At 42.8% G+C, this 27,370-nt stretch overlaps 1 protein-coding gene across 1 annotated transcript in view; it reads right to left on the bottom strand.

The window, feature by feature from the left end:
- The window catches only part of ZNF462 (zinc finger protein 462), a 130,533-nt gene that overhangs the window by 92,436 nt on the left and 10,727 nt on the right, over positions 1-27,370 (bottom strand).

Here is a 27,370-nt window from a genome sequence, read left to right as displayed (position 1 = left end):
TCCATCACTTTTACTTACAATGCAATAAAACTGGGGGTGGGGGTGGGGGAAATGACAAAATATTCCAAACACTTGGAAAATTCTTTTTAACATTCTCCTCAACAATTTCTGGATTAACCAGAAATGAAAACTCAACTACAGACTGTGACTTTTAAAATGTTATGTATAGAAAATACGGAATTTGGTAAAAGCTGTACTTAGAGGAAATTTCATAGCTCTATGAAAATTGTTAATCAAGAAATAATAATTCTTATAAAAATCAAGAATACTAGATTAAAAAAAAGAAATAACACTAAATTAATTAAACATCCAACACAAGTAAAAAGAAAAAGGAAGAAAAGTGGAAGAAAGGATATAATTAAGATAAAGATAGAAAATCAGGAGTAAAAAAAAAATCAAAAAACAATAAAACTGACCAAATAACCACATTAAAAAAAAATCTAATACTGTATAAAATCCAATAAAAATCTCTAGCTAGCCTAATAAGAGAAAAGGTGTGAGTGGGGGAGGGACCACAAATACAGAAAATTAAAGAAGCAGGAAATATTCACAAATGTAAATAAAAACAAAAAGGAAATTATATTTAGAAACTACTACGTGTAAGTCATAGTAATATTTATAAACATAAAAGTAACGGATGATTGTCTAGAAACATGTATTACCAAAATTAATCCAAGAAGAAACCATACTGATGGAAGACAAGGATCCGAGACAAAAGAGCCACCCCAATCATCAGAGAGCCTTCAAAGAATCAGTAAATCAGATATTTTTGAACTTGGTCCAAAGTTTAAAGCATTAAGAGTTTCATCAATGTATTTCCAAAGCTAGTGTAACACAGACAGCAAAGCTTACCTCAAAACAATAATCATAATGTTAATAAAAGCTACCAATATACTTATAAGTATTGAGGCAAGAGTTCAAATAAAATCCAAGTGCACATTAAAGGAGTATTACTCCATGATCAAGTGGGATTCACGCAGGAAGGCAGTATTTCAATACCAGAAAATCTATACGGCACTACATTAAGCAGTCAAAGGAGAAAAAATAATTTGATCAATACAGAACAGGCTAGAAAGCATTTGATGAAATTCAGGATCCACTTCTAAAAAAACGGTTTAGTAAGATAATATATGGATATATACACACACAACTCAGCATATGCTTCATGATAAAACATTAAAAGAATTCAAGTTAAAAACCAGACAACGATTATAATTACTTAGCATTGTTATGAAAATGCTAGCCAATGCATTTGTACAAGAAAATAAAGGGGCACTTGGGTGGCTCAGATGGTTAAGCTTCTGCCTTCAGTTCAGGTCATGATCATGATCAGGTCTTGGGATCAAGCCCCATGTCGCACTCTCTGCTCTGTGGGGCAACTGCTTCTCCCTCTCCCTCTGCCCACCCCCGGCCCCCACTCATGCTTGCTCACTCTCTCAAATGAATAAATAAAATCTTTTAATTAAAAAAATAAAGTAAAATAAATAACACTTGAAAAAGATGAGATAGTTTCCAAAATTTACAAGTAAATGACCCAGATGTGTGCCCAGGTGAACAACACTGTCATTTTCTACTTAAAAATTCAGAACTTTCTCAACTTTAAGACTTTATTACTTGAGCATCTAAAACACTCATCAACTGTAAAGCACTGGAGTGATTTGGCAAGATACTGGTGTTCAATGGCTTTATTACAGCTCACCTTACTAAGAATGTTAACTCTTCTGCCAACCCCGGCATTCCTTTTTCTACCCTGTTTGGGACTCTTTAATGACTCCTTAAATCAATAATCTCAGATGAGCCATATCCAGTGATTCGGGGAATTCCAGTCTTGAGGTCATTAAGATAATTTTTAATTGATTATATCCACATATCATCAATTTTCAACCAACAAGTTGCTCTACACATGCACTGACAAGTCTTCTAGCTCTGTGAAAGAAAAGCTACACTTGATCTCCTTAAAGGAACTTAAGCAGGTGAAAGGAAGACTGAAAATGAGCTCCTGAAATCAAAGTATGAAGCCCAGCTCATTGTCTTTCCCTCATAACCACCTAGAAAAAATCTCAACCTTGGATTTGTCTAAATCAGTGTTTTCTCCCAATTTCTCTTTGACCTCAAATTGGCATCTCTGCAAATTCTTGGTTTCAATTCTACCCCGTAGTCTGATGTTGACCTGCCTTCCATTCTTCATTATGTCTAGTTGAGAAGAAAAAGAACTTTCCATCTTCTGTCTGCCCTTCCCTTCCTCATCCCAAGGGGCACCCATCCTTTCCCTCTTCTCTTGCCACAGTTAGAAGACATGCTCCCACTCCGCCTGATCGCAGGCTGATTCCTCAACTTGGGCTCCTGATCCAGTCCTCTCCTGCTTCATCCAAGAGCCCACCTGACCTGCATTTTCAATTTCTCTCTGACTACTAGCCAATGTGAGTCTCTCCGACTCACTCCCATCTGAAAACCCTCTCATCCAAGAGGGAAACCTACTCACACACACAGATACACACGAGCACATCCGCCCAACCCATGTCCCTGGCCTATCTTCTTCCCTTGGGAAACAATACAGGTCCAGTCCAAGATGCCTGGGGTTGAATCCCATTTCCATGATTTATGAGCTTTGTGAATCCTTGACCAATTATTTAAACTCTCCAAACCTCCACCTCCTCATCCAAAGAAATCCACATCTCACAGGGTCATTGTGTGGAATGATCCTGGACAGTGAGCATGAAGCATTTGGCATAGTTTCCAACATACATGAAGGCTTAATTATAACCGCCATTACTACCATAAGCTCCCCCTTTTCACAGACAAACTGCTTTCCTGCTCCTTCCTTCTTCAGTCCTCTACATTTGGCATGTCTAAGTAGCATTCTGCTAAAACAAATTCCCTATGGTCAGGAGCAGCCTTCTTAGGGCCAATGAAAGGATACTTTGACTCCTTATCTAACTGAACCATTACTTCCACACCATTCTCCACCAGAGCCCACGCTCTCCTGTAAGGAACTCTCTCTCCCTTGGACACTGTGGACTCTCTCTACACTGACCCCCTTCCCCCAGCACCCTTCAGTCTCAATTCAGCCCAGGGTTTCTCAACCTTGGTACATGGACATTCAGGGCCAGATTACTGATTGTTGTTGGGGGCGGGGGGAGGGGGTTGTCCTGGGCACTGAAAAATGTTTGACAGCACCCTGGCCTCTACCCACTAGATGCCAGTAACATCTCCCTCCTCTGGCGACAACAATCCCAGTAGCGAAACCAACAGTATTTTCCACTGGTCTGAAAAATCACACCTCCCCCCCGGGGCCCCCCGCCGTGTTGAGAACCACCTTCTCTAGAAAGCCCTGCCTGGCCCCCCAGAGCTACGTTGAGACCCTTCCTAGATGTCCCTAATCTCCCAAACATTTTTCATACAGCATTAGGTAGCACGTGCTATACTACAATTTTCATATAGCACTAGGTAGTTATGCTTAACTGTCACAGTGTACTGTGAGTTCCTTGAAAGCTAGGACTGTGTGTGGTTCAATCCCAGCCTTGGTCAATGGTTGGAACCTACAGTATGTAGGTCTCCTTCCTCTACTGGGAAAACAAACTTACTATGAGACATACTTTAACACAGATTTTCAAGGGGAAAAAAACCTATGCATACTAAATATAAACTTTAATTGTAAGATGCATCCTTTTTGAGAAATTATAAAGGTGGAACAGAATGTGTCTTAGTACCCAGGAATAAGGAATCAAGCCGGACTGGTGGGCTGTGTGCATTTGTGTGTACATGTAGGGCGGCGGGGGGGTGGGGGGCTGACAGAGACACTGGGGATCAGAAATAGAGAAAGGCTTTAGCCTCACTCCCATGTGGCCATGAGCAAGGGGCCCTGTGGCTGGAAGCCATCTTCAGGGAGATGAGCAGGACCCTTCTGCTTGCCTCTTTCCCTCTGTATTCTATTCTCAACCACAAGGCATCCCCTTCCTAATCTCAATGCTGTCCTTGTCTTAAGACTTCCCAGCTAATCTGGAGTTTTTTTAATTTAATGATATGTTTTTACCTTCATCCTCCTTGTGCACATTACCATGCTCCTTATACTGTTCCTGCCTCTGGCAATGAAATTTCAGACCGAGTAGAGTGTCCTTACAAAATACCACTTGCACTCATAAAACGCGACTGCATTCCAGAAGACTGGTGTATTTGAGGGGGAATGAGAAATGTCAGGTTGAAAAAAGAACTAACTGATCTCCAAATAGTTGACTTCTCCGGAATTACTTTAAAAAAAAAAAAAAGTCTTTAAAGACCGACATATGAAAGTAGAATGAGGTCACTGATGGCCAAAGTTCAGCACCTGATAGGAAAAGCTCGCATCACCAAAGGTTAAGAACCCCAGGCATCCAGCTCCTTTGCCCGCCTTATAAAACCTGTACTTCTCCTTAAGGAATTCTTAGGAAGTGTTCTTCACATTTCAGATAAATGAACAAGTAAGTTGCAAAACAGAATGCATCATCTATTGCTATTTAAATGACAACAATAACAACATGCTAGTATATAAATATAGGAAAAGAGGATATATGCCCCAAACCCTTAAAAGAAGTTCTCTCTGGGGGTGGGATTAGAAAGAACTTTCACTTTCTCTGAATTCCAACTTCCATAATGTTTGTATATATTTTGATTATTACAAGCTGGAAATTCTTTTTAAGGTTTAAGTGTTTTCATAGAAATAAGTAAACAAGCTCAACGGTCTCCCTTAAAAAAAGTCCCCCAGTTCCAGGGGCACCTGGGTGGCACAGCAGTTAAGCGTCTGCCTTCGGCTCAGGGCATGATCCCTGCATTATGGGATCGAGCCCCACATCAGGCTCCTCTGCTATGAGCCTGCTTCTTCCTCTCCCACTCCCCCTGCTTGTGTTCCCTCTCTCGCTGGCTGTCTCTATCTCTGTNGTCAAATAAATAAATAAAATCTAAAAAAAAAAAAAAAAAAAGTCCCCCAGTTCCAACAAGTCAGCCCACATTTTAGGGAACGTGTGGGTGTGTGATCACTTTGGTGTTTAAAGACTTAATATGTGTCCACACAATAATGTGGGCACATGAACAAAAGGCATACAGCCAAGACTGACCACAGAACACTAACTGCCGATTAGCAAACAGACCAAATGTCAATGCTTCGCTAGCTCTCTTCATAAACTTCAGACAGGAGCAGATGTGTCCCACACGATTTGAAAAAGCAAAGTTGAGCAGAACACATAACTGAACACAAACTTTACTCAATCGGTGGACCCAACTGACTGACCATTCCACCTACTGTTCAGTTTTGTTCCAAGAGTCCCTATGGAGGGAAACGATTCTGCCCTGAATCTACCCCCAAACAGGTAGGAACATCTTAAATGTCCCTCCAGGAAATATTAGAAGCAATATAATCCATTACCCCCTGGAGATATATGGGCCACCAGTCATGACCATCTCATGCCACGACTGAGATAAGGTGGAAATCTGAGACTCAATGAGGTAAGGTTTGGCTTAGAAGCATCTTGTCATTGCCAAAGGCCATTTCATCACACATCTAGACTAGTGAAGAGGGAATCATTGACCTGGCGTTCTCTGCCCTCATTTAAAAGAAAAATCATTTTCAATTGAGCCAAAAACACATATTTATTGATCGGGGACCATGTGCCAATTTCATCCATTTCTTGAACATCTGAGTGCCTACCAGGCAACTGGTGTGGTTCTAGGCATGGGGTCAAAAAACAAGAACCACGGGGACGTGGGGGGATGGCAAAAGACAGGGAAAAGGCATGCTCTTTCTAACAGAAGTTAAAAAATAGAGTTGGGACAAGACTAACATTAAAAAAAATTAGAGAATGAAGAATTCTAAACACTCTATAATGAAACGTGGATTGTTATGGTACAGTTTCCAAGTACAAAGATAGTTAGAACAACTAGGAAAGCAAAGGACACAGTGAGTCCGTGGGTTTGATAATAAATGTTCTTAAAAGCTAGGGAGCCAGCACAGTCAGTAGAACTAGCATTGATTTTAGCAAAGAAATGCAAGAGGACCTCACCCTAGCAGTCAGGATCTAGAGTTATGGCCTACCCCTTGACCTTAGGCATGATACACAACTGCTTCCTCACCTGTATAATGGGACTAAAAATATCCATCTCCTAGGGATTAAAAATATGGGGCTAAAAATATCCATCTCCTAGGAATTAAACAGATAACGTCTATGAAGTCTTAAATGTCAGATCCTTCCCCTTCTACCTTCATTGGGACAGCAACAAAGAACGCTTATCATCCTTCATCAGGGGAATGTGATATAATGAAAGCTGTGTCCTCTCGAGATTATTTCGGCAGCAGTATGAAGAACTTCTGAGGCTGCGGGGGGAAGCAGGGAGGGTGGTGAGACAGAAGCTGTTTAAGCAGCTACTGAGATGGTCCGGGGATGGGAGAAAGCAGGTCTGGGCTAGGAAGACACACAGGAGGTGAAGAGGAAAATGTCTAGGGTCAAACTTAAACATTGAGAAGGGAGAAAGGACAGCAGCTAACTCTCTTTCTGTGAATTCTATCTAATAACCGGTTCAGCACTTTCTGACCCACCTAGAGTAAACAATGAGATATGGTCTGAGCTCAATTTTTTTTTTTAACATCAGGAACAGTTGTTCTTCAGTGACAGATGAAAAATTATATTCTTAACTGTATTTTTAAAAGAACAGTGCCAATGAAAGCATAGAATGTCGACCAAGAACTTTAAGAAGCAAAAGAGTCCTTAGATTGGAATACTTGAGCCAGACAGTACTCAGAGATAGCGCATGAACCTATGATAAAGGCCCTCTTTAGATATTTTCTATTTAACTAGATAGCAAGGAAATTACCTAGACCAGAAAGAAACATCCTGCAAGCCATGTAGGTAAATTAAATATTTCTAGCGGCCAGAAAAAGGTATAATTAATTTCAATAACATATTCTATTTGGCCTAATATATCCCAAACTATTATTTTCAAAGGTAATCAATATAAACACATGTTAATGAGATACTTTACACATTCTTTTTTTTTTTTTAATCTACTAAGTCTCAAAATTTAATATATTTTAGACTTCTAGCAAAATCTCCATTTGGACCAGGCATTCTTCAAATGTGGCTCAGAGCTATGGCAGTGGGACAGCATAGACTTCAACAACCGTCAGGTACTTCGAGTACTTGAACGAAGTACTTATTCAGTAGAGTTTGCACTGGAACTCACCTTGAGGTAGTCACCTACTGCAGCTGAACATCTGGAGTGAGAGATTAAAGCTGCTAATCGAATCACATCTGTTCCCTGGCTTACTGCCCTGCAATGTCTTTACATTTTCCTCAAAGATGAACCAGTGAGAGATCCCTTCCATTCAACAAGGAAGGTGTCACATCAAGCTTTGTGGATTATTGAAATAAGATCTCGGTAGCTTATCTCTGTAATAATAGAGACATGAAGGACTTCCTCAAACCATGACTTCTTTACCTATATGTTAAACTGGTCGTTTTCATAACGCACCAACCCCAGAGATGATCCCGCTGAAAAACACCTTGGGCCAACAAGGGCTACTTTGAACCCGGAGGTTGGCCTGCAGAGCCCTATCCTGCACGGCAGTTAAAGAGCATGGGCTTGGGGCACTCTTGCCTGAGTTTGAATCCAGGTTCAAAACGATAGCACTATTTCGTAGGATTACAGTAAGGGTTAAATGAGGTGCTACATAAAAATTATTTGGGCACATAGTCTGTCGCCAATAATTTTTAGCCATTACTTGCATGGACATCTCTACTCCTGCAGCAATGCCAGTATCCTGTTTCTCAACAATCTGAGAGGTCCGCAGGCCACATTGCACAACGGAAAGATCACAGCTGACCTGTGTTCACATCCCTGCATGGACACCTAACTGATGTGACCACGTGCAAGTTACTTAACCTGTCTGGGCCTCTGTCTTCTCATACTCAAAACAGGAATCACAATAGAATGGGAGCCACTGCACAATAATACCATTAAGATTCGACAACAAACATCGTAGATAATTGGTCCTTAGAAGATAGAGTGTCTGTCCTCTCTCGGGTAGCATGAGCATTTCCCCTTCCCCTTCTCCAGCAGAGCCTGTTGCTTCGAACATATTACTCTGGGGACGAGCTGGAGTACATCTTTTCTGAGTGAAGTCAAGGCGAAGGGAAACTACCATGACAGGACTATTCACTGTTTTGGGGACACTTGCTATCTTATGAAATCTTTACAGTGTCCTCGCCCATGTCCAATCTATCCTACAAAAGCCAAAGCAAGCCACCTCGGCCACTGGCCCTGAGGAGGACAATTCTATGAAGAGCATGGTGATTTCCTTCCAGGGTGATACATCCTCACAAGGTTAGAGGATGTCTCCTGAATATCCCCAACTTCCTTTAAAAACCTACAAAGCATTTGTCATTCATGGGTGAGTCATCCATGGTGTACTGGAAAGGGCTGGTCAGAAGACACTATTTGGGACTTTGTCCTGGCTTTCAACCAGTTGTAGCTTTGGGGAAGTCATTTGACCTCTGTGGGTCACAGAGAGCACATCTGCTTCACGGAGTTGTTGTGGAGAACACATTTACATGATGTACACTGAAAGCCCTTGGTCTAATTTATAAAGAGCTTTGCAAATCACCCTAAGGCAGGGATTTATCTAAACCTGACTTCCACACTTCTGTGTGTTGGCAGGATATTTTGAGAATTTTCCCTGAGATGCAGAAGCGGACTGTTGCTCTATGTTAGCTATGTCATCTCCCACCTTCTTCCCCAGTTCCAAAGTCAGGAACTGGAGATCCAGACCTCTGACTCTGAGAGCAGGAATAGGATGAGGCAGAGGAGAAGCCTGAGGCCAGGGTGACTCATGACTGTGGAACTCATTAAGGGTGGAACGCTCTCTGCATTTCCCTTGCTTGTCAAGTCTCTGGGTTAGCAAGGTACAGATGACAGACGGAGGAAATAGGCATATTTCTGTACAGACCAAATGTTAAGTATACATGCACACATACATGCTTATGTATGTGTGCATGTGTGTGCCTCCAGGTTTGAAGCAAAGATCTGAGCAAATTATTCCTCTATTGGGTTGTACAAAACCAGAAACAACATTTATGTTTTAAGAAAAGGTGTGTTTCAGAAAAGGATGGCATCTCTTCTAGTTGTCTTTTTCTCCACTGCCTTGGAGTTTAGCAAATTAAACCCCATAAATCCTTTGATATGATTAAAATTTTTAATAAAAAATGTTAAGTGGAAAGAAAGAGCACTCCTTAGATAAACCATTAAAATCCTCAAACACTGTTACGCTCTGAAGTTGTGGTGCTTTTGGTGGGGACATGGGGATGTGCTGGTTGCAGGAGAAGGTAAATGACACCAAAATTTTTAAAAAATTTTTTTAAAAATATGGTCAAAGACCTAAAGCAAATAAAGCCTGTATTACACGCTCATGTACACAGCTCCCTAATCTTTTGTCCAAGTTGCACTTTTGTTAAATGGATGCCAGGATTATTCTGGAACAATAGGAAAGGACCTCAAAGGGGACATTCCAAGTACCTTGTGCTTGGATTTTCTCACACAGCTGTAGTTATTACAACTCTATTAAACCAGCTGCTAATAATTTTCAAATGGTCCATTAGTTCTACCAATGACCTTGGGCCACCAACAATTTCAGACCTCATCTTCATGTCTTAATCAACAGCCTCAAATGGAATGGAATCCCCTCTTTCAATACAGAAATGCATTTTGAAGAAAGATTGTTGATCGCGAAGCCTCTTTGTCATTAGGGAATTTGTATAATGTGGAATTTAACCTACAAACCCCAATCTTCCTAAAAGGAAAACGATTCCTCTGAGATTTCCTTCTCTAAAGCAAGGTGAACACTAACTTTTTCTTTTAACTACTTTTTTTCTTTCTTTAACAGAACAGAATGCATGGATGGGTCTCGCAGGGCTCTGGAAACCTCTCTTGAATATGCCTGATCAACAATGGGAACTCACCCAGAGCAAAAATGCCAGGAAAATATATCCTAAGCTACTTCAGATAAATCTAAGAAAACGTCACCTTCTCTATAACCAAGGGTGTGGAGAGGAAAAGAACTTACAAAAGTGATTTCATTTTCAGATGTGACTTATTAATGGGACTGAAGATGATTCTGGGGGAAATCAACACCATGAAAACAAGAGTGCCAAGACAGAAAGGAATGTCCTTTTCTTAGGCTTGGAACCGAAAATATTTTTCTCTCTCGTGACCATCTTAACATCAAAAGCAGAAGTAAGGAATGTCAATCCGTATGGAGCTCCGCTGGCTGCTTACCATATTTCCATTCTTTCCACAGAGAAGGGGAAAGGCAGCCCATTGTGTGTCTCCGCCAACAGAGATGAGAAAAAAAATATCACTTGTTTTTAAACTTTCAGAGGACACAGATAATTCAGGGAGAACGAAAACACAGAGATGAATAAAGATTTTGGAATTAAATGTTAGATTTTGAAAATCAAGAAAGTTGGAGAAATTCAAGAAATGTCAGGACTTCCAGTAGCAAAAAGCATGGGATTCATAATTTGTGTGCTAGGGAAATGCACGTTTTTTTTTGCCTCTTTTTGTTATTTCTGCAATATTTTTGTTCCAGGAAGAACTTCTCTTTATTACTGTAAATATATCAAACAATCTCCCATTTCCTAGAAATTGGTCATCTCCTTTTCCAGCCTATAAGTATTCTCTGTTCCACCTTTGACTTTTTACCAATTCTCATCAAAATAGCTAAAAATCTTGGTTTCCTGTACCAGCCACATTCTTTGTCAAAGCGAGCAAGCAAAAAAAAAAAAAAAAAAGCATGCCTTATTCTTTACTCAATAAGAAGGGTACAGAGGAAACCATCAGACATTAAGAATGCCATTTAGTCTTCAAGAATAAAGGTGAGAAAGTGGCTTGGGGCATCTCTTTGTTCACTATTGCTGGCAAGTTTCCAGGCAAAAGTATTCAGTAATCTCATGATAATTGGACAACACAGTCTATTATGCACTCCCTGCGATGCAATATTGTTTCATGCCACAGCATGATGCAAGTGACATGAGCTTTGGTGTAGAGGACAAAGGCAGGGAATGACCTCTGGAATTCCATATCAAAGCATGTGCCCTCTGACCTAGACACATCTGGCTAACCTGAGACATTTACCCATACACTCGTAAGGTAAGCCTAAATGTCAGCTTGAGTAGGGACAAGCCTCAAAAATTTCTCATCACAAATGGCGTTGAGCCTAACTGCATAATTCAACAAATGCACAGCCATGCTCACGGACATGAATGAAGAACTGCCAAAGGCAGATAGGCTAGGACATGATCGAGTGGTTTCCTGTGCTAGCTTTCTATACGCCCCAAAAGGGACTCTAGGAGTGGATGAAAGAATTTTCCTAAAGCTGAGAAACTCTTTCAAACCAAGAGACTAGAATAGACCACCAATGTTCCTGAAAAAAGTATTTCGGGTGCTATTGGGCTGACGACAGGAATTTCTGAGGTATATACATGGAAATGATGGTGGAACACGGGCTGATAACAGATTTGAAGAGTGAGCTCATCCACAGCCTAGTCAAAGCCAGGAAAGCCATACGTTCTCATGGCTTAGGAGCTAAATGCCATCACCAGATTTTATAAACTTTTAGGCAGAACGTCATCCAATGATGCACAGGTTGACCAGTGCAGAAAAAGCCTACTCTACGAATCTTGTAAGCATCTTGGAAGGATGGCAGATGTCATCTGAGATCAATGTGGAATCTAGTCTGGAGCATAAAGTGCTCAAATGTTCAAGCCCATTAGTTGGTCTGAATATACATACACATCAATGCCACTTGCAGCTTTTTAAGGGAGTGATCCTTCATCCGGATCGCCTGGGTGCCCCAACATGTCCAAAAGAATGGGTGACAAGCGAGACATCCAAATAGCTTTATTTGGGGAAGCTGCTCTTTGGCAATGAGAGAGCACAGCATCCAAAAGAACTGCATTATAATTCATCTTTGAGGTGTGTCAGTGTGTTTCGCCTGCCAACGACTGGAGATGTAAATACTAGATTATGAGCTTCTGGAAGGCAGTGAGGGTCTGGGTCTTTCCTTTCTGTAGCCCTCAATATTTAGCACAATGCCTGGCAAGTAGTCAAATGCTCAATAAAGGTTGGAATGAATGATCAAACGAAGGCACAGAAGTGAAAGACAGGTAAGCCTCGCGTCCAGTCTCTAAAAACAGGGCAACAGGCTGTCATTTTTGCAACTAACCGAGAAGAGTCAGAGCAGGCAAAGGCTGTGCAAACACCCACGGCAGCGGCAAATCAAAGAGCAGGGCAGGGGGATGCACAGCCTGACAAAGAGAGTTCGCCAGCCCTGTTCCCTTTCAACCAGACTGCCCCATACCTATACCACATCCCATCACTGCCATTACTTTCAAACCCAAGACAGCAGCAGTGACAGCAACAACCGGAGCTCGTTAACAATCACAACAGGGAAGCAAAGAGACAGGAAAGTTTTACAAGATAAATGGAGAGGCAGCAATTTCTGAGGCCTCTCTTTTAAAAGGGGTGGGGATGGAGGGTGTGTACACAGGGAGTGGAAGTAGGAACTTCCACCTAGGTGCCCCATTAGGCCAATATTTTGCAAAACCAGGTGTGTGCAATTTGCTTATTAAAGTTCTCACCCTGGGGCAACTGACAAGACTCATCAGTCCTGGAAGACAAGCGCTATGACCCCAAGGCAAGTTAAAGCACATCCGGAATATTTTAAGCAAGAAAGAGAATCTTTTTGTTAAAGTGAAAGGGGATCGTTTTGCTAAACCAACTGACTGGGAGGAAAAGGAATTAAGAGTGGTTTGTTCCCGGGTTTGTGTAGAACTGATACCATTATCTTCCAAAACAAAAGGCTCAAGGTTCCACTGAGGCACCTGAAGGAGCAAAAAAGGTTTTTATTGATGATTCTGTGAGTGGTGGCACTTGAAAACGAAATGTTCCAGCAGAGGGCAATGGCTCCGAGGTGGGCCGCCTCGCCTACTTGCTAGGAGGTCCATGGGTCGACACCCTTTGGAGCACCAACAACCCCTCGAAATCTAGATCGCTTTCCTTCCCCATGGGCTAATGTGGTCGGGATCGGGGTAGATAGAAGTGGCCAATGGGAACAGGTGGAGTTAGCATTGAGCTCGCTCCAGAGGAGCCGTCCGCCACTGACAATGCAACAAGAATAGGAAGACCTTCAGTTCTGTTTTCCAGACCAGCCACGAGCGGCAAACAGCTGCACCTTCATGGGAAATTGCCAGGGTCTTCTCTCTATGTTACCAATGGCATTCATCTCACAGGAGACGTGAACAGACTGCTCTGCCTGTGAAACGCAGCTCCCGCCCCACCAAACACTGGTCCGGTCCAGGGCAAAGTATTATTAGTTCATACATGCGGTAAGCAGGACGCAGCTTTGGCAGGAGGCGCTCCAAATCATGGAGATAAACAACATCACAGCGACAGAACAACCCTCATGTGCCTAGTGCCGCGCCAGACAATTTCCAGTTCACAGCGCCCTTCAGATTGCTACCCACCCTCACATCAGCCTATCTTTGGAAGCAGAAAGGTTTCTGAAATTATACTTAAAAGCTTGTGAGGGTCCTATAAGAAATTTATGACCAAAGTTTTTCTTTCTAAATTTACTACATACATCATATAAGGTTAATCCAAAAAGTCGTCGTCTTCTAACCCGTTTCATACTTCTAACCATATGAAATCTATAGATTCTAATATGTTGCAAGGCAATCATGCCCCCTGTGAACTTAGTGAAAAAAAGTTCATTTTTCTCATTAAAATAAAGAAAAGAGGGAAAGTAAAGGGAAAAAAAAAATGTACACCGTGGGTTTGGCTTTGTTCCTCAAGACCCAGAGGGGTTTTGTGCTCCTTGACAACTTAGTTACCTGGGTTGGGCAAGCCCCTTAAATGTTCTTGGATTCCATTTCTCTGGCTATAAAATCAGATTAAATAAATAACCTCCAAGGTTGCTTCTAGTTTCAAAATCGCATGTGCTGTAGCAGGTAGGAAACCTCCAAGGAACTATCTTGGAGCAGTGACGGTCACGATCAGGGTTCTGGCTTGGCTCCCTTCCACAACTTGACCGTGTGACCCTGCGCAAGTTAACAACCTCTTTGAACCATCCACAGAGGGAAAGGGTTTAGCAGATGGTCTAGGAGGTCCCACAAAGCGTGTAGGCAATAAAAGGCAAACTGTGGACAGCATGCAGAACAGCCAAGAAGGTCGCAATGGAACAGGGAGAGGAGTGACCCTTCACCAGTATCAAGGTGAGACCGTAAGAAGAAGGCAGAAAGCAAGCTCTCAGGCTAGTTGATAAAAACCACTGCAAACACCCAATCATTGGTTCCAACTGCTCCCTAACAACTTAGTGACCTTGGATAAGTCACCTGGATAAGCTGCTCTGCCTGAGAGTCGCCTCCTGACTAAATATCCTCTTCTTGGGTTTAAAACATTTGGAAACAGAAAGACGTCATGAACACCAAGTGAGAAAGTGTTTTGGTGGAGAGTGAGTCTATGATTTCAAAACACATAATTGTAAGGGACAGCAAGTATGGGGAAGTGCCACCGCCTATCATTTACCCTCTCCCGCCTACTGCAGCCCTCTCTGCTTGATCTCCACGATCCTCTCCAACAAGCCTCGACAAGGCACAGAACCCTCAAAGCGGAGCTCCGGGCAGTCTCCACCAATCAATCAAAACGGGCACAAGAAATACAAGCTTCTTGCCAACACTGTTCTAGTGGAATAAGCAGAGATGGCTGAGGCAGGACACTGAAATTGCATTTCAGGCTTCCCTAACCAACTTCTTAACATTGTGGACTCTGGACAAATCACTTTAGCCTTTCCAGAGATGCAAAATGAAGGGGTTGGGCAGGATGATTTCACAGATCCATTCCGGCTTGGGATTTCATTTCTTTGAATATAACTAGTAACCTTACGTTCAGGGCAGATGACAGTAACTCCTTCCCTTTTGGACCCTCTCTTCTGGGTGTGTGTGTATGTGTGTGTTGTTTTTTGGTGGGTTTTTTTTTTGGAGTTGACACTGCTGTGTACCCATGGATCAAGTTTTAGAATGTGCTCGCAGACTGCGTCTGGATCTTCAAGGCGGCACCCCGGCATTTTATTTATAAAACTGGGATTCAGTATCATTGCCAACATGCAGTGGCTTGAATCTTGAGAGCTGGATACCCTTGAGTCATTATCAACTTTTGAAATAGGCAGCACATTCACTCAGCGGAACAGAAAGACATTTTAAGCTTTAAAATAATTCTGGATTTACATAAACATACTGGAGTCATGAAAAGACAGAGAAAGTTTAAAGAGTGGTCTGGTGAGGTAACAAGCTCAACCACCTTCCTACCACCCCACCCCCATTTTTCTTTTGTAGTAAGTCAGTAATGTTCAGTGAGTCATTATGCAGCTACCTCCTCTCATAGAAGGCCAACAAACTAGCTTCTTGGGTCTGAGTTACCTCCTAATTATTATTTAGTAAAAATGCAATCTATTCATCTGTTACTTTATTCAAAATAGGCATCACGCATTTTCTAGGCTACGTTGGGCATACTTTACCTTTTCTTGGGGAAAACAAAAGCCTCTCGTCTATCTAGATGAGGAAACATCCAAAGAGCAAATCATTAGGAGAACTCATGACTCTCTCTGGCATCCTCCCCTTCTCTTCAAGTGGTTCATGAGAGGGCAGGGGTAGGGGTGGAGGGAGAAACTGGCAACACTTATGAATCAGATGGGTCCAAAACACCAAGCAACAGAAGTCCACCAACTCAACCTAAGTCCCATGTACAGGACAGCCAATTCAAGCTGTCCTTGTTCTAAATTTTTCATATGAACCCTGTACTATCTGCCCACAGGGTGACCCTAACGCCGATTTCTGCTGGGGCGGCTGGAACAGGACAGGATCGTTTGCCACTGTGATCTGAGTCACTATTCAACAACATCTCAGGGTTAACAAGATCACATGTTCAGCTGCTACTTAAAGCCTTGGAGGCACTTCAACCTCTTAACTTGGGTAAGCATTAGAAGCCCAGTAGGTAGTGTCCAACTCCTCAAAATAACTTTGAAAAGACGATCTTCCATTCTTGGAGCTTCTAAGCATGCCAAGGACATGACTATGAGTTCCTAGGCCATGACCACTGTTTTCTGCTACCAACAGATTACCACCAAGAAGAGAAATTTCCTCAATTCTCTTCTTTCTACCCAACTGTTTCTTCTCTTCTACTCTTCCAAAACAACATTCTTCTCACTCCTTACGAGACCTTTCAAGCTCGAAGGAAGAATGGAGAAAGAACATCACACAGCCTTAACGATAATTGTTCTGTGCCACTCTCCTGAATGTGGTGCAGGGATTTTTTTGTGATAGTAGTGATGACAGTTGTTTTAGGGGATAGAGAACACATAAAGAAATAATTTCCCTGCATTTTCTCAGGAAGCCGAAGTATCTGGTCTGTCAAATTTTAAAGCAGGGTCATTTTCCTTTTTGTTGAGATGAATGCAGAAAACAACCTTAAAAAGGTTATGCTGACCACACACATCGCTTTGAAGCAGAATCTTCTTCTTTCCAAGTTACTTCTTATCTCTTGGGGGCATTGTTTACTTAGCTGGTTCAGTCATTCATTGACCCACTAACTGTGTGTTCGAGATCCACTATTTATCAGGCACACTATAAGACCCCAAATCAGGGTGATCCTGACGTCAAAGCCATTCTGGCTCACAAATGGGTTATTGAGCTGTGGCCCAGTGTCAGAGTCAATAGCTTCAAGCCAGGCCAGGTGGGCAGCTATGTGGAGCAAGTCCACAGTCAACATGTGCATCTCTTTATTGTTAATAAGAGGGGGATAAAAAAAAAAAAGCAGCAGCTATTTGGGTGATCAGTAGCAATTTCTTTGTATACAGAAATCAACATAAGGTAACTTCCCTTTGTTCCAGCCAAAGGTATTACTATGAAAAAACGCCATCCAATTTAATTGATGAATGACAGATACTCTGCTCACACTGTCTCCACGGTGGGAGGGAGATGACGGGGTAGTGGAGGATGGGGACGGCGGTGGAGCACAGTTGAGTGGCCTGCCACTAAGATGACATTTCCCAAACCCAAATCACTTAGTATACGGTACCCTTAAGGTGCCCTGGAGGTACTGACTTCCTGGGGAAGAAAAGACGAAAGCCTATTCCGTAGCTCAAATTATGAGCAGCTACAAATACCAAGTTCTGACAGCATCTCTTTTCCTTTTCCTACTTCCTGCTTGTGAGACATGAAAGCACAGTGGCTGCTTCCTCCTCCCTGCCTGCCTAAGGATACTGAATTCCCAAGACCAGTGGTTCCTAAATCAGGCTTCTAAGAATACACATTCTAGGGTCCCACCCTAGACCTACTGAATCCCTCTCCTGTGGTAGAACCTAAAAATCTATTTTTAATAACCTCCTTTTTGTTTCCAAGTTCTCAGAATGATTCTGAACATCAGCCTGGTTTAGGAATCACTGTCCCATTCTACAATGATGTGATTTTTTTAAAAAACGAATTTAAAAGGAACCATCCACCCCATCCCACCCCCACCCCACACACTTGTGGTTCCTCAAGTGTTTTCTTTATGTGCAATGAAGAGAACAGCTTCCTCTACCACCACCCAAATATCCAGCAATTAGCAGACTAGACCCACAGATTCTTCACATTCTGAAGCTGTTAAAACAAACATTGTGTGTCTGGTACAAAGTTTGCTCGGCAGCCCCTGTGATCGCGTGGACTTTCCTGTCCATCCAAATGAACAGCCAAGGCTGCCGATTCCAGGTAGAATGATAAATAAGTCAAAGAAGCCTCAGTCTTAGACTCTGGACGCCATCCAAACTTCAGACAAAAAAATTTACTAATCCTTTGTTGGCAATACAAAAATAATAATACAAAAACAAAATCACCTGCCATTAGCCAAATCTAATCTAATCTTTCCTTGCAGTAATAATTTTACTCAGGGTACTTCAACATCTAACCGGGTCTGGAACGCTCGAGAAAATGAACTAACAATGCAGGCTATGTACGTCCGAGGTACGGTGCGAAAAGGCAACTCCTTGGAATGCCCTGGGATGAAGTGCGAGGACTCCAGTAAGAATTAGTAAACAGGACGGTGAAGAGAAAAGTCTTTTCATTTTCCACCCATACCCTATTCTGCCCTCACCGAGCCAGCATTAACATGGTCTCTGCTTCAGGAGGCTTTGACTTTCCTGCTATTATCCTAGTCTTGCTTTAACACATACTTTATATTAGAATGCGTTCCAGGAAGCATATGGCAATAGAACTAGGTCAACCATTAACCAAATAACAGGAAACTGCTCTGCAGCGCACACCCTTCAAAAGCTTGCTTAATGAGCTGGCTCTTCAGAATATGTCCTTCAGTGGGGTTGGAACTAACAGGATCCGTGGGTTTTTTAATATTGCAAGGTCACCTCATACCTAGAAGGCTTCTGCACATACTAGACTTTCAATGGTCTAAATCATTCCACTGAAATGTTCAAGAACTGAAGTCAAAGGTGGAGAAGCACGTTTTCTGAACCTGCTTGACCATGTTCAAAGAGCATGACTATTGTCCCACTTCCATTGCCTCATTCTCCCAATTATGTTAAATTGACAGGAAACGCTCCATACTCATCTTTTCTTTCTCTAACATTTTTTTCTATATTCCTTGAGGCTTCCATATCACCCATTTACCCCATGAAAAACATGCCATGATCCATATAGACTTAACAGGTCAAATAAAGTCTTGGGAAAAGACATGTCTTTTTCATATAAAACTACAAATAAGATTCCTCCAGAACCACTGACCTTGAGCTGCTGAGTATTCCTGAGTTTGACTTTTTCCTCCCAATGTCTCACACTCAGTTCCACAAAATCTAACTTTACAATGCCCCAAGGGGTCATTCAGAATCATACCAGTAAACTGTCATCCTCAAATCAGTATCCTTCCCAAGCCACCAATACTCAAACTCTCCTTGGCTTCTTTATCCTAGATGGCAATCTAGTTGTTCTTACTTCCAGAATATATTTATTTATTACGGATTGCAGAGTTGGGACATTCTCCTTGATTAAGAACTTACATTAACTCTCATTTTTAAATGAAAATGTCAGGGCCAAATCTCCACTTAACTCAAGTTGAATGCTTTATACTAGTGATATCTGTAGTAGCAGTCATTGTTTAGAAGAAACTAAGAGATACGGTTCTGTCTTTAAAAAATCTAGGTGTATTTAGGGAACAGATATTTAAAAGCAAGATGACCTTTTTAAAAAGTGTTGGATTTGGTTTATTGACTCAACACTTAATTCTTGATGCCGTACATCTACCCTAGGCACTGTGCAAGGCACTGATGAGACCCATGACAAGAGAGAGCCCAGGCCTGCCTTCCTGCAGCTTCTAGTCAAGTCCTGTTCAGTAATTGATCTTGAGAAACTACTGGTTGGCCTTCAAAGTTGATTTGGCTAAATTTTAACTTTTCCTCTGAAAACAGTCAACAAGGCTTCATGTAACACCAACATAAGGAATGCCACACTGGGTTAGACGTCAGAGAAAAGAGGCTCTGAGGATCATTAATTCAAGTCTACTGGGTTCTGGACACCCAACTCTATCTCCCACCTGTGCTATTTTTGGGAAATGCCAGATTTTTCTTTTAAAGGAGTTAGTTGTGCAACCACAGTCAAAACAACAACAAAAAATAAAAATAGAACCGCATCTGAGGAATTTAATAAATAATCTATTACAGAATGTTCAAGATAGTGCAAACAGAGGTTAAGGTACTTTTTCCCCCTTTACCAGATTTCAGAGTCATGTTTCATAGAGGAACACACTGGCTTTTAAAAGTCACCATACAGGGGCACCTCGGTGGTGCAGTCAGTTGGGTGTCTGACACTTGGTTTTGGCTCAGGTCATGATCTCAGGGTAATGGGATCGAGCCCCACATCAGGCTCTGCGCTCAGCACAGAGCAGCTTGAAACTCTCTCTCCTTCTGGCCACCCCCCCGCCATGCAAGCATGATCTCTCTCTCTCTCTAAAATAAATCTTTTTAAAAATTAAATAAATAAAAGTCACCATATAATAAAACATATTGCTCCAGCCCCCTAAAGCCAAGATGTTAAATGTTCATCAGTCCCACCAGTACAAGCCCCCTAATGGGGATTTCATGCGGACTCAAGGGTATTCTGACTCAGTCCCTGTTAGAAGTGCTCTGCCTATAATAAGTGTTCTATGGCAACTTAAGAATGGGAGAAAAAGGAATATTTTTTATGTGCTCACTATACGTCAGGCTCTACACCAGAGATTTACATTCACAATATCATTTACTCGCCATGTGCTTGAAGCTTACAAAGTAGATTTTTTTCCCCCAGATAAAAAAAAATTGAAGATCAAAGATGAAATCATTCACTCAAGGTCACGCAGCTACTCACTGGCTCTGAGGTCTCCGTTCTTTCTACTATACACCATGGCCCTCACTGCCAAGGCCTTCACAGGCCTCCCAACACTGATAGCCAAGGGTTTCCTTACATGTGGTCTCTGCACTTGAGTCAAGTGTCCCTTCCTAGTATGAGAGTACACTGATCCCAACACAATCTCCAGGACCCTTGAAAGATGGGCCAGTGTTTCTCAGAGTGCCCAAACACGATGATGGAACAAGGTCAGGCCAGTTTCTAAGATACGAAGCAAGATGAACTCAGCGGGTCCTCCTGCCAATTGCCCTCACCCTTACTCATCTGCTGAAGCATGCCAAGGCCTGCCTGGAATGACGCAGGAAAGGGTCACCATGGGTGATCCTATACGCCCCTTCAGATTGCTACAAAATAAAAGTGCAGTGCTGAGATAGCCTGGCTCCTTGAAAACCCACCAGCACTCTTTCACAGGAATCAAAATTCTAAAAGAAACTATTGGCATCCATCAACCTCAGCATTAAACCCAGGAGGTAAAGAATAAAGCAGGTCTAAAGGTAAAAGGTCTAGGAGTCTGTGGACCCAATCCACCTTGGAGGTCCAACCCCTTACAGCGCCCGCTGGCCATTCCTTTTAAAAACTCACAAAGGAGCCAAAATGTTGTATTTGCCTTCTGACTACAAACACATTTCAATTGAGAGATACAGATGAAGAGCATAGCGATCAAAGGCCCAACTGAAAGCCATTGATAAACCCACTCTCTACTCCAGCAGCCCTGCAGAACGGACCCAGAAAGGCAGGGCTGCTGAAGGGCAGAGCTACTTCACATAAACAAACACCAAGCCCAAACTTGGGTTAGGAGATGCAGCTAATTTTAGATGACTGTTTCGTATCTAAAGAAATGGAGCCTGGACTTCTCGCTGGTCAAGTGCAGCCCTCACGCCTACGTTTAACCAACTCCACCTCAAAATTTTCTCAACTATGGAAAACAAGCGGTCAGGTAGCTGAAAGAGGGAATTCATTCCTGCGCTGTGAGGTCTTCACAGACAAAGTGTCCAGTCTGCTCCAGCCCCCGGGCTGCCGAGGCACTACCATGGGTTGATGTGGCGAGGATTCCAGCATTTAGGAACGTCGCATGACAGTCAGGCCCTGCAATGCGTCCGCTGCTCAGCGTCTGAGGCAAGTGCTCCCTCAAGAGAGGCTGTGAAAATCCTCCAGAGCAGGTAGCAGAACTTGAGAGGGCTCTTGGTGATGAAGTGCAGCTCTGCTGGTCCCATTCCTAGGAAAGCTCTGGAAAACTCCATGCCTTGAATGCATACGGAATGTCGCCTCACAGATTAGAAACAAGTCAGATACCGTGTTCAACGGATATAAGAATCCACTTTTCTGAGACCTGGTTAGTTGCTCACTCTCCCCCCCCCCCTGAACGCAGCTGTGAAGTCCACTGAATGTCCAGCCAAGTGTACTTGTGAACATCTTCCTGTCTCATGCCAGGGAGAGGACCCGGTTCCAGCCTGGTGGCTTGATGTCCTTGCTCATCAGCTTTCAGGTTTAACAAGGGAAAACAATCTACCCCTTAAATTGTAGAAGCTTTCTTTCCAGGGGAACTAGACAGTCCTGATGGCTCTCTCCAGTTACACGGCAATTATGTAATTGCTAAGCTCCTGCAGAATCTCTGGGACCATTCTGCAGGCTTCCACAGACTACAGCTGCAGCCCAGTGTTCTGGGATGATTGCAGCCTTTGAACGGATGGCCGGTCTCAAATCTGAGCACAAAGGGCCGGACAATGGGATTCCATCTCCAGCACAAAGATGCTCCTGCCTAACGAAGCCCTTTCTCCTCCTCCCAGGCTGTGCAGCTAAGTCTTGCCTTCGCCCGCCCTCCATGTGTGTGGAATGTGGTTCACTCTGTTTATGCTGACAGGTTCCAAAAGAGGCAGAAAATCAGCTGAAGTTTTGCCATGGCCCATGCACAAGGTAATCATTGAACATATAATGTGAAAGCTGCAGAAGAGGACAAGACGCAAGGGGGTGGGAAGCATCTCTCTAGGCTTCCTGCACTGGCATGAAATGAGTGCTTCCCTTCCTTCTGCCAGCTCCAATCCTTCATGTTGACATTACACATCCTGTACTGGAGATCCACCCCCATGCTGCCGCTTGCCCAGCTGAATTATCTCCTGCGTCACAGCGGTGCTAACAGAACTGCTGGCTCGGCAAACCTGAAAGCACCATTTCAATGCTTCACGCATTCGGCAACTGGACATGGCACCGGGGTGGCGGCGCGGCTCCGCGGCCCTCCCAGCGGCCGTGCACAACTCGACCTAACCTTCTGCTAACCAGATGGTTCACTGGCCTCTTGGGACCAAACCATTAAACTTTACTTTATTAAATTCTACCAAAATGTGGGGACAGTTTACAGCAGCGTGTCTGGTTCATCTCCAACAGGGTTGCTAAGATGAAAATGACCTAAAAATATCTGGAAACTCTACTTCACACCAACAGAGAACAAGATATTTTGGAGTAAATATTTAAATGATCTGCCAGATTACGTACCCCAGCAGCACTGACTACACGGTTAGCAAATGATATTGTAAACATATACACACAAAGACTCAGCAATGCAGGCATCTAAACAGGAATCCATTTCCCCCTGGCTAAAGCCACAGTTCACCAGCCCCTGGCTCCAACCTATTTAAATGGGGCTAAGGAAACCATCTCCATCATAATCATTTCAATTACCAAAACAAAGAACCCAACGTGACTGGGAGAGAGATCTCACACCCCCCTGGGTTCGACCACCCAGGCATGCTGCAGGCGTGCCAAGGGTACTCAAAAGGTGCTCAGTAAATGTTTGATGAATGGAGATATGGATGGGCACACATTTCTGAACTACAAGAGCATCCATAAAACACGCTGTAGGATAGTGAAGACACTACATTCTTTCCAACTCGACATCATCCCACAACTGCTAACTGGGCGTGCAAAGCCAGGCGGCTATGAATGGCAAGGAGCAAGCCCTGTGCAGGAGAGGCACTGGATGGCTACTAATTGATCATTGCAAATGAACTGCAGAGGCGGCCATGTATTGGGTACCTGCTAGGGTGCTGGGTGCTTTACATACATTATGCCTCTTAGACAGAATTCCATTTTAAAGATAAGCTGGAGAAGTAGGAGCTTGACCCAAGTTAAACCAATCACCATTCTACCACTTTGCAGCCATCCGGTTAAGTAAGGATCTTACAACTTGCAAAGAACCAAACACGTGTGAACGGGGCATTCCCAAATACACCTCTGAGCAAAATCTCAAGGAAATTGGAGAAACCTTTCCACTCCCAGCTTTTCAGGCATCCTAAGAGGTCCCACTTTCAACTCCTACTGTTTCTCCTAGTATGTCTTAGTTTATTGAGGGCATTTCGTATGATTACAACCAGCTACACCACCACCCCTTTATTTTAGTCTTGGGGTCTACCCTTGGAGACCCAAAATCTCTCACTCAAGATCATTCTAGAGATCTGAACACCAGGAAACAAATGCATGGTCTCTTCTCTCCTCAAATATCTCTGGACACAATTTTAAAGCGGCAACTATAAATTTTTTATAATAAAAAAAATTAGTCCATTGAGACCCTTGTCTCTGGAAGTTCTTGAAATGTAAAAATTTGAACAGAAGATAAATAAATAAATCATCATGGGTAATTTGCTTTTGAAGGGGAAAAGTCCCTACACTGTTTTACCAAAGAACCACTCAAACGTTCTTCATTTCTGCCCCGGCCATCACCAACCACCACGAGCTCACCATGGAGGCCACCAACATATGTTCTTCTGACTTGGAGCAAACAGGTTTAGGTAAGTCTTGTTAGGTCCTACCATTCTACACTTTGAAATATCATCTACCCTTACAGCACTCTAAAATTAGCCTCCTTACCCCTGAGATCTCAAAGCATCTGATATTACAGTGCATTAGTAAGACCAAGCAGACACGGACTATCAAAATAAACATTTGCACAGAGAAGACCCAAGCAATTCTAGACAAGGCCACTGGCCAGTCCTCGAACTGGCTCGGAACTGGCCATATAAGTGAAGCTATGGAGGGGCATCCAAAGCACAATTTTCATTGCAATAAACTCCGCATTCTTGAAAAGACAAAATCATTGTTGCCAGAATGATGCCAAACGATAGGAACAGTAGTAACATCTTGCTTCCAAAATGCTCAAGGAAGTTCACATTGATTAAAAATTGTTCCCCCACAACATTTCAGGAAATCTCTGCAATGTTGGGATAGGCTTTGTCACCAGGAAAATACACTATCCCAAGAGGCCATGGGATCATCCTCAGGTCGCTTATGAATCCCGAATGAACACCCACACACGGATGTAGAGTACCGCAGGGTCCACAGGCAGGCCGAGCAGAGGTGCACAATCCGGGAAGTCTCCCCGTGACTGCACAGCAGCAGTGAGGACCATTCATCAGTTAAGGCAGACATGGCACAAGGTTAATCAGGCGGGACTCAAAAAGCGGAGTTTAAGACCAAGGACAAAACAATTCACATCTGGCAAAGCCCTGGGAGATCTCTACCCCAGTTTCTCTATCAGTGAGGAAGGAAGGAACTATCATTTTTCAAGTGCCCATTATGAACCAGGACCCTTAAACCACACAATATTTTGTAATCCTTATGTCAGTTCTACAGATTCATATTAGTATCTCCCTTTCATTGGGTAGGAAATCATGGGAACAGAGAGGTTAAGTGACTTACTCAAGGTCACACAGCTAGGAAGGGACAGAGCAATTTCATCCTGTGCTCATGCAGTCCCAGAGAGTCTGCTCTACACACTACAGACCACTTTCTTAATGAAGACCCCCGCACACAGAACTGCATGTTCACCCAGGAATTCTGCGAAATTTGCACTCCTGATGTTTCAGCAAAAAATAAGCACCTTCTCCCAGAGAGAATACACACATACATGTTTACATATATATATATATATATATATATATATATATATATACACGCACAACACACACACACACACACATATATAGTAACCAAGTTCCTAGCTGTTCAGACAGTTCAACTGCATTGAAGTTTAGCCATGGTGTGCAAATTTTAAGTCCATTATTTTTTCATATAACTGAATGTCAGAAAGGGAAAGCCGCCAAGTGACAATCTGGCCCCAGTGATTCATGGTATCACACTGACATACCCACTTCTGATACAGGTTGTTGTTTGCATTTCCTAGAAGTCATTGCCTTCACTGGGGAGAAAAACAGTGAACAACGTCCCCACCAATGACATTTTCTTTTTCTACTAGAATACTCTAGCAGCAAATGTCACGAATTTGGGGGATAGGAGGGTCTGGTTAATTCAAAGTTAAAAGTTCTCCGCCTGTTCCTCAGACCTTAATAATCATGTTAAGACAGTATCTCAAACACAGGGGGAACTCTTCTTCACCGTAGGACTATTCCTTATAAAGTAAAGGCTCAATTCAAATGAATCACATTAAATCTACTGAACAGGTTTCACGTGCTGAAAAAAAATCTAGCCCATTTCGGATCTTTATGCTTCAAGATTCCTATTTGCTGATTTATTAATGTTTTACTCTTTTTTTCTTTTACTCATATTTGACTCTTCAGTATTTTTCTGTAGTCATCAACACTCGCTATGCAATATGTACATAGTCACAGACAAAATAATGTTACCAGCGATCTTTCTGCTATGAATGCTAAAAGATGATGGGAAGGTAGCAAGTAGGGGGAAAAGGAACAGGGAGGAACACCCCGGGAACATTGGAAATTCACCGTTCAGTAGCTGCTTCAAATAAGATCGCTAAAACTTACCTGTGCTGGGGTCAATTTTGATAATTGTAGTTGACGTCTAGAAACGGGGTTATGAATATAATTATCATGAAGCAGCAATTGGGCAATCACAACCTAATTAAGCCCACTGACTAGATTATCTTGTTTTTTCCCTAATAATCACATAACATTTAACACTTGCTAATTTCAGGACCTATGGGTGTTCCTTCATTATTAACAAGCTACAGCCACTGGTCAGAAAAAGAATGGGTGAGGTACTCAAAACACTTGAGTCGACCAAGGAGTCGGGAGGAATGTCAGAGACAGCTGACATCTGTTCTTCAAAGCCACGTCACTTCCCAGCCCCCCCAAAGTTACTAATCCAAGGCAAAACCACAGGAGAAGATAGAATGCATGGTGGGAACTTCCACCCAAGTGAAAGGAAGGATACAATTCTGCTTTCCTGAATGCGTGCCATTTTATGTGATCTCTGCAATGTGATTTTTCACATCACAGTGGAACCTGCCTTTGAAGAGGCTCTTTTCTTTTGTTTTCAGTATAATGGGAGATTCCCCCACCAGGCCTAAATACATAAGACTTTCTACAGTTACCTCCTTGGACATGCTCCAAGGGTCCCTCGGCCACCCTGCCTCTCACGTGGAGTATATTCTCGAATTCAAAGTCCTAGTCCCAACTGAATGTCACTGTACCCACAAACGTGTGTTGACTCAATTCACCTGCACCTTCTGCAAAGCTCCTGAGGGTAATCCGGGTAGATTTCTCCTAGTGGGATTAAGAGGAAAACTGGGGAACCATGTTCAGAACTGGTCTTGGAGACAAGCTGGTTGGAGGGAGTATCTTAGAAGGCTGGGTGCTGCTGATTAGGGTCCCAGCAGATGCTCCCTAAGCCTCTTAACTCAGAAATTCCACCTGGAGACCCACATGATTTGCTATAACTCAGCATTATTCTCTCCCACTATGTAGCTATTTTTTTTCTGAGGTTGTTTCCCCCATGAAGGGCCTTTATCTAAGAAAACAATGGTTTGGTAAGTTTGGCAGAAGACACGCATGGTAGGTTAAAATAAAAAAAGGGTAGCTGTGTAGCCTCCTCGGTACACTTTATAAACAGGACACGTGCTT

Source organism: Ailuropoda melanoleuca, chromosome 7 (assembly GCF_002007445.2).
Source record: "Ailuropoda melanoleuca isolate Jingjing chromosome 7, ASM200744v2, whole genome shotgun sequence".
NCBI classification, from domain to species: domain Eukaryota; kingdom Metazoa; phylum Chordata; class Mammalia; order Carnivora; family Ursidae; genus Ailuropoda; species Ailuropoda melanoleuca.
The sequence above is the reverse complement of the archived record's forward strand: the minus strand, read 5'-3'. Positions and strand labels throughout refer to the sequence as shown.